The sequence below is a fragment of the Capra hircus genome (assembly GCF_001704415.2).
Source record: "Capra hircus breed San Clemente chromosome X unlocalized genomic scaffold, ASM170441v1, whole genome shotgun sequence".
Taxonomy (NCBI): Eukaryota; Metazoa; Chordata; class Mammalia; order Artiodactyla; family Bovidae; genus Capra; species Capra hircus.
In genome coordinates, this window is record NW_017189516.1 from 1,116,117 (window position 1) to 1,133,503 (window position 17,387).

Below are 17,387 nucleotides of genomic sequence, written 5' to 3' on the forward strand. Positions count from 1 at the left end.
GCAGGGCTAAGACTAATAGAGTTTTGCCAAGAAAATGCACTGGTCATAGCAAACACCCTCTTCCAACAAAACAAGAGAAGACTCTACACATGGACATCACCAGATGGTCAACACCAAAATCAGATTGATTATATTCTTTGCAGCCAAAGATGGAGAAGCTCTATACAGTCAACAAAAACAAGACCAGGAGCTCACTCTGGCTCAGATCATGAACTCCTCATTACCAAATTAAGACTTAAATTGAAGAAAGTAGGGAAAACTGCTAGACCATTCATGTATGACCTAAATCAAATCCCTTATGATTATACAGTGAAAATGAGAAATAGATTTAAGGGCCTAGCTCTGATAGACAGAGTGCCTGATGAACTATGGACGGAGGTTTAAGACATTGTACAGGAGACAGGGATCAAGACCATCCCCATGGAAAAGAAATGCAAGAAAGAAAAATGGCTGTCTGAAGAGGCCATAAAAATAGCTGTGAAAAAAAGAGAGGTGAAAAACAAACGAGAAAAGGAAAGATATAAGCATCTGAATGCAGAGTTCCAAAGAATAGCAAGGAGAGATAAGAAAGCCTTCTTCAGTGATCAATGCAAAGAAATAGAGGAAAAAAACAGAATGGGAAAGACTAGAGATCTCTTCAAGAAAATTAGATATATCAAGGGAAGATTTCATGCAAAGATGGGCTAGATAAAGGACAGAAATGGTATGGACCTAACAGAAGCAGAAGATCTTCATGACCCAGATAATCATGATGGTGTGATCACTCACCTAGAGCCAGATATCTTAATGTGAAGTCAAGTGGGCCTTAGAAAGCATCACGACGAACAAAGCTAGTGGAGGTGATGGAATTCCAGTAGAGCTGTTTCAAATCCTGAAAGATGATGCTGTGAAAGTGCTGCACTCAATATGCCAGCAAATTTGGAAAACTCAGCAGTGGCCACAGGACTGGAAAAGGTCAGTTTTCATTCCAATTCCAAAGAAAGGCAGTGCCAAAGAATGCTCAAACTACCACACAATTGCACTCATCTCACATGCTGGTAAAGTAATGCTCAAAATTCTCCAAGCCAGGCTTCAGCAATACGTGAACCGTGAACTCCCTGATGTTCAAGCTGGTTTTAGAAAAGGCAGAAGAACCAGAGATCAAATTGTCAACATCTGCTGCATCATGGAAAAAGCAAGAGAGTTCCAGAAAAACATCTATTTCTGCTTTATTGACTATGCCAAAGCCTTTGACTGTGTGGATCACGATAAACTGTGGAAAATTCTGAGAGAGATGAACACCTGACCTGCCTCTTGAGAAACCTGTATGCAGGTCAAGAAGCAACAGTTAGAACTGAACATGGAACAACAGACTGGTTCCAAATAGGAAAAGGAGTACGTCAAGGCTGTATATTGTCACCCTGCTCATTTAACTTCTATGCAGAGTACATCATGAGAAAAGCTGAACTGGAAGAAACACAAGCTGGAATCAAGATTGCCAGGAGAAATATCAATAGATTCAGATATGCGAATGACACCACCCTTATGGCAGAAAGTGAAAAGGAACTAAAGAGCCTGTTGATGAAAGTGAAAGAGGAGAGTGCAAAAGTTGGCTTAAAGCTCAACATTCAGAAAACGAAGATCATGGCATCCGGTCCCATCACTTCATGGGAAATAGATGGGGAAACAGTGGAAACAGTGTTAGACTTTTTTTTTTTTTTAGTGGGGCGGGCTCCAAAATCACTGCAGATTGTGATTGCAGCCATGAAATTAAAAGACGCTTACTCTTTGGAAGAAAAGTTATGATCAACCTAGATAGTATATTCAAAAGCAGAGACATTACTTTGCCAACTAAGGTTCATCTAGTCAAGGCTATGGTTTTTCCTGTGGTCATGTATGGATGTGAGAGTTGGACTGTGAAGAAGGTTAAGCACTGAAGAATTGATGCGTTTGAACTGTGGTGTTGGAGAAGACTCTTGAGAGTCCCTTGGACTGCAAGGAGATCCAACCAGTCCATTCTGAAGGAGATCAGCCCTGGGATTTTTTTTGGAAGGAATGATACTAAAGCTGAAACTCCAGTAATTTGGCCACCTCATGTGAAGAGTTAACTCATTGGAAAGACTGATTCTGGGAGGGATTGGGGGCAAGAGGAGAAGGGGATGACCGAGGGTGAGATGGCTGGATGGCGTCACTGACTCGATGGACGTGAATTGAGTGAACTCTGGGAGTTGGTGATGGACAGGGAGGCCTGGCCTGCTGTGATTCATGGGGTTGCAAAGAGTCGGACATGACTGAGAGACTGAACTGAACTTAACTATGTTGAACACATATATATTTATGATTTTTACATCTTCTTGGATTGATCCTTTGATCATGATGTAGTGTCTTTCATTGTCTCTTCTCACGATTTGATTTCAAATTCTATTTTATCTGATATGAGTATTGCTACTCTGCTTTCTCTTAGTCTCCATTTACATGAAATATTGTTTTCCATCCCCTCACTTTCAGTCCGCATTAGCCTTAGGTTTGTTGTTGGTCTATTGTAGATAGCATATGTATGGGTCTTGTTTTGTATCCGTTCAGCCAGTCCTTGTCTTTTGGTTGGAGCATTTAACCCATTTATATTTAAGGTAGTTATTGATAAGGATGTTCCAATTACCATTTACATTGTTGTTTTGAGCTCCATAAACCTTTTCTGTGTTTCCTGTCTAGATAACATCCCTTAGCACTTATTGAAGAGCTGATGTGGTGGTGCTGAATTCTCTGCTTTTGGTTGTCTGTAAAGCTTTTGATTTCTCCTTCATATCTGAATGAGATCCTTGCTCAACAGAGTAATCGTCGTTGTAGGTTTCTCTGTTTCATCACTTTAAGTATGTCCTGCCATTCCTTTCTGGTCTGAAGAGTTTCTATTAAAAGGTCAGCTGTTATCCATATGGGGATCCCCTTGTCTGTTATTTGTTGCTTTTCCTTTGCTGCTTTTATTATTTGTTCTTTGTGTTTAATTTTTTGTTACTTTGTTTAATATGTGTCTTGCAGTGTTTTGCTTTGGGTTTATCCTATTTGGGATAAATAGGAGATTCTTGGACTTGGGTTGCTATTTCTTTCCCCATTTTAGGGACTTTTGGATTATTATCTCCTCAAGTATTTTCTCCTGCCCTTTCTTTTTGTCTTCTTCTGGGACACCTATCACTCAAATGTTGGTGCATTTAACATTGTCCCAGAGGTCTCTGAGGTTGTCCTCATTTCTTTTAATTCTTTTTTCCTCTCAGCTTCATTTATTTCCACAATTCTATCTTCCAGCTCACTTATCCTCTCTTCTGCTTGAGCTGTTACATGGTTGGTTCCCCCCAGAGTGCTTTTAATCTCAGTTATTGCATTGTTCATTATTGATTGACTCTCCTTTATTTCTTCTGTGTGTTAGTCATCGCACAGTCATGTCTGACTCTTCGTGACCCCATGGACTGTAGCCCACCAGGTTCCTCTGTCCATGGGACTCTCCAGGCAAGAATACTGGAGTGAGCTGACATTTCTTCTACGTCCTTGTTAAACATTTCTTGCATCTTCTCAATCCTTGTTTCTAGTTTATTTATCTGTAACTCCATTTTGTTTTCAAGTTTTGAATCATCTTTACTATCATTATTCTGAATTCTTTTTTCAGGTAGACTCCCTATCTCTTCTTCTTTGGTTTGGTTTGGTGGGTTTTTATCATGTTCCTGCACCCGCTGAATATTTCTCTGCCTTGCCTTTTTTTTTTTTTTTTTTTAGGTTGCTGTGTTTGGGGTGCCCTTTCTTCAGGCTGGAAGATCATGATTCCTCTTAATTGTGGAGTGCGCTCCCTGTGGGTGGAGTTGGACTAGTGCCTTGTCAAGGATTCCTGTTTGGGGAAGCTTGCATCTGTGTTTTGGTGGGTAGAACTGGACCTATTCTTTCTGGAGTGCAATGAAGTGTGCAGTAGTGACTTTTGAGGTGTCCATGGGTTTTGCATGACTTTGGGCAGCCTGTCGTTTAATGTTCAGTGTTGTGCTCCAGTTTTTCTGGAAAATTAGCATGGTGTGCCTTACACTGGAAATCGTTGGCTCTTGGGTGAAGCTTGGTTTCAGTGTAGGTATGGAGAATTTGGGGTGAGCTCTTATCTATTAATGTTCTCTGCTGTCAGATGTTCTCTGATGTTCTAAAGTTCTGGAGTTAAGTTTCCTGCCTCTGGCTTTTGATCCATCTATTACAGTAGCCTCAAGATTTCTCATCCATAGAGCACAGAATATAAAACCCATAGGTTAATGGTGAAACAATTCTCCACAACCAGGGGCACCCAGAGATTCATAGAGTTATATAGAGAAGAGAAGAGGGAGGAGGGAGATAGAGGTACCAGGAGGAGAAAAGTTAGAGTCAAAAGGGGAGGAGCAATCAAGTCAGTAGTCAAATCCCTAACTTCTCTCCATAGCCCATAACACCCAGAGAGTTTCACAGAGTTATGTAGAGAAGAGAAGAGGGAGGAAGGAGATAGAGGTGACCTAGAGGAGAAAAGGGAGAATCAAAAGTGGAGTGAGCAATCAAGCCAGTAATCAAATCTCTAAGTGAAAATGGATACTGAAAATGGATACTTTAATCAGGTACAAAACTGATTAAAAATATGGGGAAGCAAAGATTGGGAACCTAGAATAGAGGTTAGAGTCTTAAAAATACAATATAAAAAATACAAAACAAAATCAATCACAAAAATTTAAAAAACATATATGGAATTTGTTTTTTAAAATAGGGGTTTTTTGAAAGGTAATAATAGGCTATAAAATGAAAGCTAAAGGCATAATAAAGAACTTATGCTTCAAAAACGTTAAGAAGTGATAATAGTAAAAATATATCTAGGAACTTCTGTAGAGCAGTTGAGACAGTGTTGGGTCAATTCTGTCTCAGATAGCCCCTTGTTCCAGCTTATACTTCTTCTCAAGGTCTCTGGTTGTTCCTTACATGCACAGTCTCAGCATTAACTGCAGGGTCTTAGTCTGTTGCACCTGTTACTTCCAGAGCACTTCTCCCTTCTTTGTTTATTTTGGCTTCCTCTGTTTGTAAGTCTCTTCAGTATCTAATTTCCACCTTGACACAAGGGGTGAATGTGGCCACTTATTTAGGCTCACCTGTTCAGTTGTGCAGCGAAAGCAATGGCAATGCACTTCAGTACTCTTGCCTGGAAAATCCCATGGATGGAGGAGCCTGGTAGGCTGCGGTCCGTGGGTTGCTAAGAGTCAGACACGACTGAGCGACTTCACTTTCACTTTTCACTTTTCACTTTCATGCATTGGAGAAATAAATGGCAACCCACTCCAGTGTTCTTGCCTGGAGAATCCCAGGGATGGGGGAGCTTGGTAGGCTGCCATCTATGGAGTCGGACATGACTAAAGCGACTTAGCAGCATCAGTTCAGTTGTGCTGTGGGGAGGGAGGGACATTGTAAACAAATACCACTGTCATGTGTGAGAAGTGCTTGCAGTGGATGAACCACACTGGTTTTGACACAGCCCAAGGCAGTGTGTACTTCCCAGGTCCACACTGCTCAGGCTTCATGGTGCTCTGCAGTGGCACTGGCCCAAGTGTGTGCTGCATCTGTGCCCTTCCCTGGGCTAAGCTGCTCAGGTGCCTGAGTACTCTGCAAGGGCACAGACCCCAATGGGCTGTTCATTTTTTGCCCTTCCCAGGTCCAAGCAACTCAGGTGACCAGGTACTTGGCAAGCACACTGACCCAGATGGGCTATGCGTGTTATGCACCTACTCAGTCCCGACCGCTTGGTTTCCCTGCTGTGCCCAGAGGGCACAGTCTCAGGTGTGCTGTGTGTCTCCTCTGGGAAGCTGATCTCAGGCTGTGACACTCCTGGCAGATGTGAAGCATCCAGAATCCCAGGAAGATGTGGTTAGAAACTGGCCTGCCCATAGTTGGGAGGAAGATGAGGTATCTGGGGCCAAGATGGCAGCAGCCCCTTGCCTTCAGGCTCTGGCTGTCATACATCTCCCTCTCTGCCTCTTGGGAGGGAGGGCTGTATATGGCAGCTGGGTTGCTCTCCTTTGGTATTCGTTCAATAATTTGTTCTGTGAGAGCACCAGGGGTCACTCTGAAGAGTTAGAGCCTTTTGCAGGAAAGATATATATATATATATATATATATATATATATATATATATATATATATATAGTCTCTAGTGATCCAATAACTTGTGTTACTATCTCACATTAGCTCCCTCATATTGTCCTCAGGACATTTAGTCCCGGTCCTTACCCTAAGGACTAACTATGCAGCCTGTGCCTCCCTACTCAGCTCTCACTTGCTGCTGTACCACTTCTATGCTAGTAGTTGCAGTTTGGCATGCATTCTGTGGGATTTTTTTTTCCTCCAATTTATTTTGCCCTCTGAGATTCCAAAGTTTCCCACAGACATGCCTGTGAGAGGGTTTCCTACTGTGTGGAAACATCTCCTCCTTCATGACACCCTCTCCAGGACAGTCTCCATCCCTAAATCTTTTGTCTCTGTTTCCATTTTTTATATTTTATCCTACCTCCTTTCAAAGAGATTGGGCTGCCTTTCTGGGTACCTGGTGTCCTCTGCCAGCATTCAAACATTTTTTTGTGGAAGTTGCACAACATTCAAATTATCTTTTGATGAATTTTTGGAGGAGAAATTGGTCTCCCCATTCTATTCCTCCACCATCTTTGGATGGCTCCCAAATTCTCCTTTTATTTGCTAAAAAACTAATTGTAAAAGCTCTTAAATATTTTTAAAAATTGGTTATTTGAGCATTGTTTCCCCATTTCTAAAATATCTGTACTTTCGCTCCCAGTATTTCTTTTCAGTGTTTTTTTTTTTTTCACTATTTACTTCTGCTCTGTTAAAAACAGGCTATTCAGAAGGGAAATACAGAAGTTGCATGAATACATGATAAGGATGTAATCTGTCAGAAGGAACAAGCAATTAAGTTCTTGAGAATGAGTGCTAGGTTTGATGCTGTGGCAGCCAGAGTTGAAACTGCAGTAACAATGGGCAAAGTAAACCTTAGTATTTTGATTTAAGTTGTTGAAGGTATTAAGAATTGTCAGAAGTCTAAAGTCACCTTGTTGCAAGGTACTACAAGGGTACTTACTGGTAAAGTCCTTCATGGGAAGGAGAGATATAGTCAAAATGCTTAGTGAGGAAAATGATTTTTGTAGTGGCTTTTCAACTAAGGTCTAATTAGTTGTCTTGAAGTGAATAAAGATAAAAGATAGTCAGTGCCTAGACCAGAAATATATACTGCATTTTTACTGTTAATAAAATGGTAAATAATTTTGTAAGATGATCTGCAAGTAAAATAAGAAACTATAAAAATTTTGAGATTGTTTATATTACAGGATTCTCAGTCATTTTTTTTTAATTTTTATTTTTACTTTATTTTACTTTACAATACTGTATTGGTTTTGCCATACGTTGACATGAATCCACCACGGGTGTACATGAGATCCCAAACATGAACCCCCCTCCCACCTCCCTCCCCACAACATCCCTCTGGGTCATCCCCGTGCACCAACCCCAAGCATGCTGTATCCTGCATCAGACATAGACTGGCGATTCGATTCTTACATGATAGTATATATGTTTCAATGCCATTCTCCCAAATCATCCCACCCTCTCCCTCTCCCTCTGAGTCCAAAAGTCCGCTATATACATCTGTTTCTTTTTTGCTGTCTTGTATACAGGGTCATCATTGCCATCTCAGTCATTTTTAAATACTCCTTACAGGTAACCGAGTCCATTGCAGATGTATTTAAGTCTATGGATGCTAAACTAAGGAGTATGAACCTTGAAAAGGTAAAAGTAAATAAATAAATAAATTGTTATTCCGATAGTATCTTTTCAGAGAAAGTTTTTTCTTATGACCATATTCATTTTTTCCAGATTTCTGCCCTGAAGAGGATAAATTTGATACTGCAGTTTGAAGCACAGGATGTTCAAACACAACAAATGGAAGACACTATTACCAGTACTACTACCTTAACAACTCCACAAGTAAGAATACTTTCTCTCCTTAGACTAACTTAAAAAAAATATTTATTTTAATTGCAGACTAATTACTTTACAATATTGTATTGGTTTTGCCATACATCAACATGGATCCACCATGGGTGCACACGTGTTCCCCATCTTGAACGCCCCTCCCACCTCCCTCTCCATATCACCCCTCTGTGTCAAATTATCTAATTTCAAAATACAATGGCTTTGTGAGGCTAACTCTTGTCTAGAATGTGAAGTAAACTTGCTATATCCTCAAAATGCAAGTAGGAAGTTATGCTCTGACTTTGGATTCCTGGGAACATATTAGAAGACATTTCCTATCTTATTTTGAAGTTCTAAGAATTATTATAGGTCACAAGCTTAGAAAGTCTGGAACTTGGTTCTCCCTTGATGCCGGTGGTCCTTACTGAGCACTAGAGGCTCACAGAGACCAGTGGGTATTAGGTATTATCCTAACCCCAGTTAATTAATCTCATTGCATGAATTTTCCTTCCTGCCTACTCTGTAAGCATGTTATTTATAGACAAATCACAAGAGAACATATAATAAATTACAATATCAATTATTTTTTCAGAAAACTAAGATGTTTTCTAGGATGTTGTTGAATCTGCAATTTAGAGAGATATGTGCTACAGAGAAAATTAAATTTGAAACTAGTTTGGATGAGCCAGAAACAAAAATTTTGTTAACTTGAATACGAAGGTACAAAATGTATTTCCTTATCACTCTTTTTGATCCTAGAACCAATCACATGGTTAATCAAATTTAAAAAAATTTGTGTCATCACCACTTCAGATGATAATATGGAAAACATAAAATTTATAAAATAGGTTAATAGAAAATTCAATAACCATCCATCAAAATTTTGCTGCAAGTGATGAGTTTCACTGAGAGGTAACTAATAATAAAACAGGCCTATACTTAAGTTTTACATTTAAGAAGGAAGAAGGAGAAATGTCTATTTAGTTCTTTGGCCCATTTTTTGATTGGATCGTTTAGTTTTCTGGAATTGAGCTGCAGGAGTTGCTTGTATATTTTTGAGATTAGTTGTTTGTCAGTTGTTTCATTTGCTATTATTTTCTCTCATTCTGAAGGTTGTCTTTTCACCTTGCTTATAGTTTCCTTTGTTGTACAGATTTTAAGTTTAATTAGGTCCCATTTGTTTATTTAGAAGACACATAGATGGCTAACAAACACATGAAAAGATGCTCAACATCACTCATTATTAGAGAAAGGCAAATCAAGACCACAATGAGGTATCATTTCACACCAATCAGAATGGCTGTGATCCAAAATCTACAAGCAATAAATGCTAGAGAGGGTGTATAAAAAAGGGAACCCTCTTACACTGTTGGTGGGAATGCAAACTAGTACAGCCACTATGGAGAACAGTGTGGAGATTCCTTAAAAAACTGGAAATAGAACTGCCTTATGACTCAGCAATCCCGCTACTGGACATACACACCAAGGAAACCAGAACTGAAAGAGACACATGTACTCCAATGTTCATTGCAGCACTGTTTATAATAGCCAGGACATGGAAGCAACCTAGATGTCCATCAGCAGATGAATGGATAAGAAGGCTGTGGTACATATACACAATGGAGTATTACTCAGTCATTAAAAAGAATACATTTGAATCAGTTCTAATGAGGTGGATGAAACCAGAGCCTATTATACAGAGTGAAGTAAGCCAGAAAGATACCAATACAGTATACTAACACATATATATGGAATTAAGAAAGATGGTAATGATAACCCTGTATGCGAGACAGTGAAAGAGACACAGATATAGAGAATAGGCTTTTGGACTCTGTGGGAGAGGGCGAGCGTGGGATGATTTGGAGAATGGCACTGAAACATGTATAATATCATATATGAAATGGATCACCAGTCCAGGTTCGATGCATGATACTGGATGCTTGGGGCTAGTGGACTGGGATGACCCAGAGGGATGGTATGGGCAGGGAGGTGGGTTCAGGATGGGGAACACGTGTATACCTGTGGTGGATTCATGTTGATGTATGGCAAAACCAATACAATATTGTAAAGTAATTAACCTCCTATTAAAATAAATAAATTTATATTAAAAAAAGAAGGAAGAATGTATTCATGTGTATGTCTTATAGAGAGGATATATGTAGCTATTTTTAAAACTTATTTATTTTAATTGGAGGCTAATTACTTTGCAATATTGTAGTGGTTTTGTATACATTGACATGAACCAGCCATGAGTGAACATGTGTTCCTCATTCTGAACTCCCTTCCCGCCTCCCTCCCCATCCTATCCCTCTGGGTCATCCCAGTGCACCAGCCCCAAGCAACCTGTCTCATGCATTGAACCTGGACTGACAATCTGTTTCACATATGATAATATACATGTTTCAATACCATTCTCCGAAATCATTGCACCCTCACCTTCTCCAAAAGAGTTCAAAAGACTGTTCTATACATCTGTGTCTCTTTTTCTGTCTTGCATATAGGGTTATCATTACCATCTTTCTAAATCAATATATATGTGTTAGTATACTCTATTGGTGTTTTTCTTTCTGGCTTACCTCACTCTGTATAATAGGCTCCAGTTTTATCCACCTCATTAGAACTGATTCAAATCTATTATTTTTAATGGCTGAGTAATATTCCATCATGTATATGTACCATGGCTTTCGTATCCATTCACCTGCTGATGGACATCTAGGTTGCTTCCATGTCCTGGCTATTATAAGTAGTGCTGCAAAGAATATTGGGGTACACGTGTCTCTTTCAATTCTGGTTTCCTTGATGTGTATTCCCAGCAGTGGGATTGTTGGGTTGTATGGCAGTTCTATTTCCAGTTTTTTAAGAAATCTCCACAGTAATCTCCATAGTGGCTGTACTAGTTTGCATTCCCACCAACAGTGTAAGAGGGTTCCCTTTTCTCCACACCCTCTCCAGCATTTATTGTTTGTAGACTTTTGGATCGCAGCCATTCTGACTGGTGTGAAATGGCACCTCATTGTGGTTTTGATTTGCATTTATCTGATAATGAGTGATGTTGAGCATCTTTTCACGAGTTTGTTAGCCATCTGTACGTTTTCTTTGGAGAAATGTATGTTTAGTTCTTTGGCCCATTTTTTTTTTTTAATTGGGTTGTTTATTTTCCTGGAATTAAGCTGCAGAAGTTGCTTGTATATTTTTGAGATTAATTCTTTGTCAGTTGCTTCATTTGCTATTATTTTCTCCCATTTTGAAGGCTGTCTTTTCACCTTGCTTATAGTTTCCTTCGTTGTTCAAAAGCTTTTAAGTTTAATTAGATCCCATTTGTTTATTTTTGCTTTTATTTCCATTACTCTGGGAGGTGGGTCAGAGACGATCCTGCTGTGATTTACGTCAGATAGGGTTTTGCCTATGTTTTCCTGGAGAAGTTTTATAGTTTCTGATCTTACATTTAGATCTTTAATCTATTTCGAGTTTATTTTTGTGTATGGTGTTAAAAAGTGTTGTAGTTTCATTCTTTTACAGGTGGTTGACCAGTTTTCCCAGCACCACTTGTTAAAGACATTGTCTTTTCTCCATTGTATATTATTGCCTTCTCTGTCACAGATAAGGTGTCCATAGGTGCGTGGATTTATCTCTGGGCCTTCTATTTTGTTCCATTAATAGACATTTCTGTCTTTGTGCCAGTACCATACTGTCTTGATGACTATAGCTTGGTAGTATACCCTGAAGTCAGGCAGATTGGTTCCTTCAGTCCTATTCTTCTTTCTCAAGACTGCTTTGGCTATTCGAGGATTTTTGTATTTCCATACAAATTGAGAAATTATTTGTTCTAGTTCTGTGAAAAATACCATTGATAGCTTGATAGGGATTGCATTGAATCTATAGATTGCTTTGGGAGGTATACTCGTTTTCACAATATTGATTATTCCGATCCATGAACACTGTATATTTCTCGATCTATTAGTGTCCTCTTTGATTTCTTTCACCAGTGTTTTATAGTTTTCTATATATACTTCTTTTGTTTTCTGTAGGTAGATATATTCCTAAGTATTTTATTCTTTTCTTTGCAATGGTGAATGGAATTGTTTCCTTAATTTTTCTTTCTGTTTTCTCATTGTTAATGTATAGGAATGCAAAGGATTTCTGTGTGTTAATTTTATATCCTTCAACTTTACTATGTTTACTGATTAACTCTAGTAATTTTCTTGTGGAGTCTTTAGGGTTTTCTATGCAGAGAATCATGTCATCTGTAAACAGTGATTGTTTTACTTCTTTTCCAATCTGGATTCATTTTATTTCTTTTTCTGCTCTGATTGCTGTGGCCAAAACTTCCAAAACTATGTTGAATAGTAGTGGTGAGAGTGGGCATCCTTGTCTTGTTCCTGACTTTAGGGGAAATGCTTTCAACTTTTCACCATTGAAGATAGTGTTTGCTGTGGGTTTGTCACATATGGCTTTTATTATGTTGAGGTCCTTTATGGAGTTGCACAGAATCGGACACAACTGAAGCGACTTAGCAGCAGCAGCAGCAGCATGTTCCTTCTATGCCCGCTTTCTGGAGTGTTTTTTTTTTTTTATCATAAATGGATGTTGAATTTTGTCAAAGGCTTTCTCTGTATCTATTGAGATAATCAAATGGGTTTTATCTTTCAATTTGTTAATGTGGTGTATTACATTGATTGATTTGTAGATAATGAAGAATCCTTGCATCCCTGGGATAAAGCCCACTTGGTCATGATGTATGATCTCTTTAATATGTTGTTGGATTCTGTTTGCTAGAATTTTGTTAAGGATTTTTGCATCTATGTGCATCAGTGATATTGGCCTGTAGTTTTCTTTTTTTGTGGCATCTTTGTCAGGTTTTGTTATTAGGGTGATGGTGGCCTCATAGAATGAGCTTGGAAGTTTACCTTCCTCTGCAATTTTCTGGAAGAGTTTGAGTAGGATAGGTGTTAGCTGTTCTCTAAATTTTTGGTACAGTTCAGATGTGAAGCCGTCTGGTCCTGGGCTTTTGTTTTGGGTTGTTGTGTTTTCATTTTCATTCATTTCTATGCATATTTTAATTTCTTTTTTGATTTCTTCTGTGATTTTTTGGTTATTCAGCAGCATGTTGTTCAGCTTCCATATGTTGGAATTTTTAATAATTTTTCTCCTGTAATTGACATCTAATCTTATTGCATTGTGGTCAGAAAAGATGCTTGGAATGATTTCAATTTTTCTGAATTTACCAAGAGTAGATTTATGGCCCAGGATGTGATCAATCCTGGAGAAGGTTCCGTGTGCACTTGAGAAAAAGGTGAAATTCGTTGTTTTTGGTTGAAATATCTTATAGATATTAGTTATGTCTAAATGCCATTGCATAATTTAAAGTCTGTGTTTCCTTGTTAATTTTCTGTTTAGTTGATCTATCCATAGGTGCAAATGGGGTTTTAAAGTCTCCCACTATTGTTGTGTTATTGTTAATGTCCCCTTTCATACTTGTTATCATTTGCCTTACAAATTGTTTTGTTCCTATGTTGGGTTCATATATATTTATAATTGTTATATCCTCTTCTTGGATATATCCTTTGATCATTATGTAGTGTCCTTCTTTGTCTTCTTTCACAGCCTTTATTTAAAGGTCTATTTTATCTGATATGAGTATTGCTACTCCTGCTTTCTTTTGGTCTCTATTTGCATGGAATATTTTTTCCAGCTCTTCACGTTCAGTCTGTATGTGTCCCTTGTTTTGAGATGGGCCTCTTGTAGACAACATATATAGGTGTCTTGTTTTTTATCCATTCATCCAGTCTTTGTCTTTTGGTTGGAGCAGTCAACCCATTTACATTTAAGGTAATTATTGATAAGTATGATACCATTGCCATTTACTTTGTTGTTTTGGGTTCGAGTTTATACACCTTTTCTGTGTTTCCTGTCTAGAGAAGTTCCTTTAGCATTTGTTAAAAGCTTGTTTGATGGTGCTGAATTCTCTGTTTTTGCTTGTCTGTAATGTAGCTATTACTTTTATACATCTTCTACTTTTATACATCTTCCATAGCCTTGCTCCATAAAGTGTTGTGAAAAAATCAGGCGTATCTGTATCATCTGGGAGCTCATCAGGACTCCAGACATTCAGATCCTACCCACAAATACACTGAATCAGAATCATTTTAATAAGGTTTACAGGTGATATTTAGGCACTGATTTTGAGAAGTACTGTCCCAGAGTTTCTGATTCTTATTCAGGCATGTGAGGTGATTTCCAGGTGATTTTTATGGTCAAGTTTAGGAAAACACATGGGGACTGGAAAATTAACTCAAAGTCAGGACACTTGGATATCTAATCCCCACTCTGGCAAAATTAATTTTGGGACCTTAAGATACTCACTACCTTGGGTCTGAGTATCTTACATCTGTGAATATAAGGTTGGATTTGATGATATCTGAATGTCTTTTAGCTCTGAAAAATTTTGAGATTCATTCACGTATCATCAAAAATTCCCCATTTCAGGTATTGTGCTAGGTGCTGATGATATTCAGGTATATGCACAACATTCTTGATAAAAAGTCAACCAAATCTTATAACAGAAATGGAGAGGGATCTAGTTGAACATGCTTAGCTGCCCAAATCCTCATGCCCTGCTAATGAGTAATTAGAATTTAAATTGGTATATTCACTTTGGAAAAGCAATATGGTAATATCAAAAATCCACTCTTAATGTAGTAACCAGAGCAGTCCTGTTAAAACAAGCCAGATGAAATAATTCTTCTGCTTAGAATCCTTAAATGGCTCAAGATCTCACTCAAAATAAAATCTAAATTCTTTATAGTGGCCTCTAGAATCTTCCTCATTTGTCTTCTCTGACCTTATCTTCGGTTATTGTCCATCACTCTACTAAGTTATTGGTCTCCTTGTTATTTATCAAACACACAACCTACATTTCTTCCTCAAAGTCATTACACTTACAGGTTCCTCTCCCTGAATCTCTTCCTTCTACCTTGCATGCATCCTCATTTCACACTCCCCCATCTCCTTCAGCTCTTTGTTCAAATGGCATTCTCTCAGTGAGGTCTTTTATGACCATGCTACTTAGAAGTATGTCAGTAACACATTTACCATGTGCTATACTCCTTATCTTCCACCCCTGCTTTATTTTTCTCCATTGTACAATCATCTTCATAATTTTTATAAATTTTGTATACTCCCCTTGAACATTATTATCTGCACATAATAGAATTTAGGCTTAATGATATACCCATCTGAATGCAGAGTTCCAAAGAATAGCAAGGAGAGATAAGAAAGCCTTGGTAAGTGAACAAAACAAAGAAATAGATGAAAACAATAAAATGGGAAAGATCTCTTCAAGAAAATTGGAGATAACAAGGGAACATTTCATGTAAAGATGGACACAAAATAAAGGACAGAAACTGTTTGGACCCAACAGAAGCAGAAGATATTAAGAAGAGATGACAAGAAGACACAGAAGAACTGTAAAAAAAAGGTCTTAATGACCTGAATAAACACGATGGTGTGATCACTCACCTACAGACAAACATTCTGGAGTGTGAAGTCTAGTGGGTCTTAGGAAGCATTACTATGAATGAAGCTAGCAGAGGTGAGGGGATTCTAGCTGAACTACTTCAAATCCTAAAAGATGATGCTGTTACAGTGTTGTGCTCAATACACCAGCAAATTTGTAAAGGTCAGCAGTGGCCACAGGCGTGGAAAATATCAGTTTTCATTCCAGTTCAAAAATGGGCAATGACAAAGAGTGCTCAAACCACTGAACAATTGCGATCATTTCACCTGCTAGCAAGGTAATGCTCAAAATCCTTCAAGCTAAACTTCAATAGTACATGAACTGAGAAATTCCAGATATACAAGCTGAATTTAGCAAAGACAGAGGAACCAGAGATCAAATTGCCAACATCCATTGGATCATAGAAAAAGCTAGAAAATTCAAGAAATGCACCTACTTCTGCTTCATTAACTGTGCTAAAGCCTTTTACTGTGTGGATCACAACAAACTGTGGAAAATTCTTAAAGAGATTGGAATGCCTGAGAAACCTGTATGCAGGTCAAAAAGCAACAGTTAGAACTGGACATGGAAAAAACGGACTGGTTCAAACTTGGGAAAGGAGTGCATCAACACTGTATACTGTCACCCTGCTTATTGAGCCTATATTTAGCCATCATGCAAAAGGCCAGACTGGATGAAGCACAAACTGAAATCAAGATAACTAGGAGGAATATCAATAACATCAGATATGCAGATGACACCGTCCAAATGGCAGAAAATGAAGAGAAATCAAAGAGCTTGTTGATGAATTTGAAAAAGGAGAGTGAAAAAGCTGGCTTAAAACTCAATATTCAAAAAACCAAGATCACAGCATCTGGTCCAATCGCTTCATGGCAAATAGATGGGGAAAAAATGGAAAGTGATAGATTTTGTTTTCTTGGGCTCCAAAATCACTGGGGATAGTGACTGCAGCCATGAAATTAAAAGATGCTTGCTCCTTGGGAGAAAAGCTATGACAAACCTAGACAACATATTAAACACAGAGACATCACTTTGACGACAAATGTCCATCTAGACAAAGCTATGGTTTCTCCATGTATGGATGTGAGAGTTGACCCATAAAAGAGGCTGAGCACCAAAGAATTGATGCTTTTGAACTGTGGTGCTGGAGAAGACTCTTGAAGATCCCTTGGACAGCATGGACATCAAACAAATCAATCCTAAAGGAAATCAGCCCTGAATATTCATTGGAAGGAATGATGCTGAAGCTCCAATACTTTGGCCACCTGATGCAATCAGCTGACTCATTGGAAAACACCCTGATTCTGTGAAAGACTGAGGGCAGGAGGAGAAGGGGGCCACTGAGGATGAGATGCTTGGATGGCATCACCAACTCAATGGAGAGGAGTTTAAGCAAACTATGGGAGAAGGTGAAGGATAGGGAAGCATGACATGCTGCAGTCCATGGGATTGAAAGAATTTGGACACAACTGAGCAACTTAACAACAATAAGCTCTATGAAAACAGAAGTCTTTTTTTTTTATCATTTTTGTTTATTATTCTGTCCCTAGCACTTAAAATGGTATCTGACATAAAGTTGACATTCATTTAATATTTTTGAGGTGATCAGAGTATATGAAAATGCATGTAACATATGAGCTAGCTAATACCTCTACTTTTAAATTTATACCAAAAAATCCCTGCATGTATGTGCAAATATTACTGTTAGCCACCCAGTCATGCCTGACTTTTTGTGACCCCTTGTACTGTAGCCTGCCAGTCTCCTCTGTCCATAGAATTCTCCAGGCAAGAATACTGGAGTGGGTTGCCATTCCCTTCTCCAGGGGATATTCCTGATACAGGGATTGATCCTGGTTCTCCTGCATTGCAGGCAGATTCT

The 17,387-nt window shown here is 38.6% G+C and overlaps 1 pseudogene; it reads left to right on the top strand.

Moving 5' to 3' along the window:
- Positions 1-470: 470 nt before the first annotated feature.
- Positions 471-17,387, top strand: part of LOC102175659 — a 141,852-nt pseudogene continuing 124,935 nt past the window's right edge.